The sequence below is a fragment of the Bactrocera tryoni genome, chromosome 3, assembly GCF_016617805.1.
Source record: "Bactrocera tryoni isolate S06 chromosome 3, CSIRO_BtryS06_freeze2, whole genome shotgun sequence".
In the NCBI taxonomy this organism is placed as follows: Eukaryota; Metazoa; Arthropoda; class Insecta; order Diptera; family Tephritidae; genus Bactrocera; species Bactrocera tryoni.
Genome location: NC_052501.1, coordinates 52,973,389 through 52,978,793, shown reverse-complemented (window position 1 = coordinate 52,978,793; position 5,405 = coordinate 52,973,389). Strand labels below are relative to the sequence as shown.

General features: G+C 37.0%; 1 pseudogene; it reads left to right on the top strand.

The window, feature by feature from the left end:
- The first annotated feature begins 598 nt into the window (after positions 1 to 598).
- On the top strand, positions 599 to 3,159 carry LOC120770675 (annotated as a pseudogene).
- The last annotated feature ends 2,246 nt before the right edge of the window (positions 3,160 to 5,405 follow it).

Sequence of the window (5,405 nt, the reverse complement as noted above, 5' to 3'; positions counted from 1 at the left end):
TTGTTTGTAATTTTTCATGACAATTTTCGTAAATTTATCAGAAAGACGGATGCGGATAGTTGATGTACTCAACTTGAGCTAAGTGACCGCTCATCCGATGGATCAGCTTAAACTTGTTGAATATGCATGTTTGATGGGATGCGGTTTAGTATTGAACATGCAGATATAGTTTCCTCAAATAAGTTGAAGGTTAACTATCAGAATATGCTTCTTTCGAAGATTCAAGAGCTCAGCGGTTTTATAGGCTTAGCCGATATTTCGGGCCCAAAGTTCCTAGAATATAACTTGACTGAATGAGAACTTAAATAGTGTTTTCATGTATAGTACGCCCAACACCGTCCATTAAAAGAAAATCGTTAGACGTTCGAATGAAGATAGAAGATTTTATAATATTAAATTGAGATCGTCTTGTACATGCACTTCGATCAATTTCTGGAGGAAGTCAGAAGAAAGTAGGAAAAATCGCATTTTTTATGGTAAGATCTAAATCTAGATCTATTTTTGTTGCGTCAATCAAAATATCGAAATAAAAGACAAGAAATCAAACTAATATTATTGAAAACAAAAAATTTATATTCTCTTTTCAACATTGTACCGAATGTGTAATAGCCCAGCGGGATGTGATAGACATTGGTAACGAAGAATTCTTCGATGCCAAAGTTAACGGAGAATTCGTCTATGCCAAGGTCAATAGTAGATCAGAAAAAATTGCATATTAATTTTGATTTATTTATGAAAATACATGTATGAATTCGTTGTGAAAATAAGTATGTATTTATGTATAAAAAGGAATGGCTTTCTTTTAATTTTGTGGCTGACTCTCATTTCGCTTTTTTTTCCAAGCAACGAGACTTAAAGAAAGGGCCTTTGGCGATTCTGATGCTTTGGTGAACACATCCGTTCGGTGAAGCCTTCTACAAAAAAAGATGAAACCGTATGTAAATTTAAATTTCCATTAATGATAAAAACTTTTCTTATATGCCTTTTCGACAATATTAATATTATTTATTTATTCAAAGCTTAACACAAAATTTAACAAAAATTTTTAATTAACCACCTTTTTGCAAATTTTCTTCAAATGCTTCACGATTTGACGAAATAATGTAAATATTTACTTATAAATTTTATTTCATTAACTTGTATTTGTTGTTTACATATTGTATTGTAACGTTTTTCATGTAATTACTTGATTGTAAAAATAACCGCAGTAGAATTTAGCCGCATAGCTTACTTTTATGCATTACCTAGTATCGAAGAATTCTACATAGAATTTTCTTTGGAGCATTCTTCAAAGAAAAATGTAAGCGGTGAACCATTATCCCGCTGGGATTGAATTGATCCGCTGCTCTCTACACCACAAATCTTGCACGTTGTCAACTTCTCTCTGGCTTAAGCAAGCTTACATTGGTGGCGAATGGTTAGACGCGACAAGCGGTGCCACATTCGAAGTTCGAAATCGGGCAAATATGCAAGTGATCGGCTGTGTGCACGACATGACTCCAGTCGAAGCGCAAAAAGCGATAGATGTCGCCACAAGAGCTTTTTACGCGCCGCATGGAAGTTGATTACAGTGCGTGAGCCCTCGCAGTTGCTGAAGGTTTGTCCGCAGAACAATTATATATTAGGGGTATTCAGACCGATCTTGTTAAACTGGTAGTTTGGTAGTTTATACTTCGTTAATACACTTAACTGTGAACATATTTTTTCTGGCCATCAGTAGTGGGTGTAAATTTTGTTTCAAAACAGCTGATTCAATTATATTAAATATTTGCTTTTGAAAAATTTGTCAAAAAAATGTGTAGTAGACAGCAAATGTATTTTTTCGCAATGAATTAAGTTAACTTTTGAGGCAACAACGCAAACAAAAGAGCTGAGTAATGTTACCAAGTAACTAAAAAACTATCATGCTCGCCAGTCTGGTACTTCGTTACTAGGTGAAACGATAATCTGTTAATTTTACAAAAACAAACACCCACGTAAAAAACTACCGAGTAACGACTAACGAATTAAAAAACCTGGTCTGAATACCTCTATTTTGTGTATAATATATCTCGTGAAACTTCTAACTAATTTCTCCACAGAATTGGCACATATTGATTTCACAGCACTGCGCTGAATTTTCTAACATTATCACGGCGGAATGTGGAAACTATTGACTGAGTCACTATCCGAGGTAGTTTATGGTCAGTCGTTTGTCGAATGGTTTGCCGAAAAAGCACGACGCATTGATGGCCAACTCATTGCTAGTTCGGTGAGCAATCAAGAGCTGCTTGTGCTGCGCGAGCCGCTTTTTGTCGGAGCACTCATAACACCATGGAACTTTCCAATGGCCTTAGTCTTAAGCAAAACAGCAGCGGCTTTGGCGGCCGGTAAGTATAAGCCGCAGCGCTGCCGTGAATTTCGAAAAAAATTATGTAATTTTTATTAACATCGAACATGCCCCAGGCTGCAAAGTCGTCGTCAAACCTGACGCAAATACACCACTTACCTGTGGCAAACTTTTGTTTCGTGAATCAGTTGGCTTGCTAAAACGTGTTTCGCTAGAACTTTACGGTAATGCACCATTCGTTGTCTTGGAATCTGCTGATATACCCGAAGGTGTGAAGGATGCAATGTTATCGAAATTTCGTAATGCCGGACAAACTTTTGTCTCAGTAAACCGTTTTTACATTCACTCTGCTGTGTATAAGGACTTTCTGAAACAGTTGAAAGCACAAGTTGAAGCTTTGAAAATTGGTCCGGAACACGATAAAAGTGTGTAAATTGGTCCACTCATTAATACAGCACAGTTAAAGCTAATTGAGGCATTCATGAAAGACGCACTTTCCAGACATGCAAAGGTAATATTATTATTACCGACGTGGATCGTACAGCACGTATTTATCGTAAGGAGACCTTCGGCCCAGTTATTACATTGGCAAAGTTCGATACGGAAGACGAAGTTGTAACCAGAGCGAACAGTTCACGGCGTGGGTTAGCGGGGTACGTCTATAGTCAAAACTTGTAAGAAATATTTAGAGTGGCGCGACAACTTGAGGTTGGTCTTGTGGGCGTTAATGTAGGACGCAGGCGCAGGCGCCATTTGGCTACATCCAAGAATTCGGTATCGGACGTGAGGGAGGACTTTATGGCATCGATGAATTTACTGAGAATAATAATTTTTATACTCTCGCAACAAAGTTGCTAAGGAGAGTATTATAGTTTTGTTCACATAACGGTTGTTTGTAAGTCCTAAAACTAAAAGAGCCATATATAGGGTTATATATACCAAAGTGATCAGGGTGACGAGTAGAGTTGAAGTCCGGATGTCTGTCTGTCCGTCCGTCCGTCTGTCCGTCCGTCCGTGCAAGCTGTAACTTGAGTAAAACTTGAGATATCATTATGAAACTAGGTAAACGTATTTCTTGGCTTCATAAGAAGGTTGAGTTCGAAGATGGGTTCGAAGATGGGCGGCCCACTGCCACGCCCACAAAATGGCGAAAACCGAAAACCTATAAAGTCTCATAACTAAGCCAAAAATAAAGATATTAAAGTGAAATTTGGCACAAAGGATCGCATTAGGGAGGGGCTTATTTGGACGTAATTTTTTTGGAAAAGTGGGCGGCGCCCCGCCCCCTACTAAGTTTTGTGTACATATCTACTATAGATATGTCAACCAAACTCTATAGAGTCGTTTCCTTCAGGCATTTCCATATACAGTTCAAAAATGGAAGAAATCGGATAATAACCACGCACACCTCCCATACAAAGGTTATGTTGAAAATCACTAAAAGTGCGTTAACCGACTAACAAAAAACGTCAGAAACACTAAATTTTACGGAAGAAATGGCAGAAGAAAGCTGGACCCAGGCTGTTTTTAAAAATTGAAAATGGGCGTGGCGTCGCCCACTTATGGATAAAAAACAATATCTCAGGAACTACTAGACCGATTTCAATGAAATTCGGTATATAATATTTTCCTAACACCCTGATGACATACTTGTTTTTCATTGAGTTATAAAATTCACCTATTTTTCCGAGTACCAAACGAAAAAAAAAATTTTTTTGAATCACCCTAGTATACATATTCTATATATGTGACCTGGTCTACGGAAAGGGGGCTTAGGTGTCAAAAAATCAATTTTCACTTTTTAGTTGATTCGGATGAAAGATGAGATTTTATTATTTTTAACAGATGTTTCCCTCGATTTTATCAAGTTTTCTCAATACCACATACTAGACAACCAATCATATGGAGCAAAGTCATGTGGATTTTCGAAAATCTTGATATTCGTTATTTAGGGGTTAGGCCAAGTTTTCGCTCAAATTTAGCCATCTTAAACACAAAGATACAGAAGTAAAATACGCTCTTTCATTTTCATTGGGATAACTCACAAATATTGGCCGAAAATCTTTCGAAAATCTTTATATTATGTATATGGGGGCTAAGTGAAGTATTGGTCAGATTCAACCCATTTCTGACAAACAGGCTTACCATTAGAAGTTATATATATCACACATTTTCTATCAAAAGTTAACTATAGGTATCGTTTTCTATTCGGTACCTAGGGCATTGAACAGTTTTTATTGGATTCAGACAATTTTTGGTCATAAGGTGGCATACGCTAAAGACATTATTCGTGTAAAAATTTATCTCGTTATATTAATTGCTTCTTGACTTGTATACCGGGAAGTGAAATAATCATACGGGAAGAAGGCATGTTTGTTGTTTGATTTCGTCCATTATCACACTGTGACAAGGGAATGTTAAAATAATGTCATATACCTAATTTCGTCGAAATCCTTTTGGTCGGGTCCCGAGATATGGGTTTTCATCAAAAAGTGAGCGTCGCCACGCCCATTGAACCATTTTCGCACCGGCTCTCATAAAATTCTCTCATACCATCCCGATGGTAAAATTTAATGTCTCTGGCGTATTTAGTTATTGATTTAACGCGATTTTATTAATTTTGAACAGTACATGAATTCAAGAATATTACTTGTAAGCCACTGCTACGTGGTTTTTGTCTTATGTACTTGAGCAAAATCTTGCCTGAAGAGAATACCGTTTAACCATGGAGATCATCTCAAATAAGTCTTGACAGTTTTTAGGACTACGAGCGACGGGGGAACTACCAATACTCTTTCTGTCATAAATTGTAGACTTTTGTGGAAAAACTATCATTAGCGCTTTAAACAAACATTCTGTAAATATTTAACCTTTTGGAAGGTTCATAAATGCTGTCATATTACTTTTGTTCTGTATTGTTTGGCATTTCATCACGGAAAGACTTACGCATGAATAACCTTCAACTTTGTTACGAGAATTCACGTTCTGTGAAGAATACCTTTCGGGCGCTTCGTGCAACTTATGGTCAAAATAGTCGCCCTACTGGGCGTCAGTCAATTAATTTATTAAGAGAACA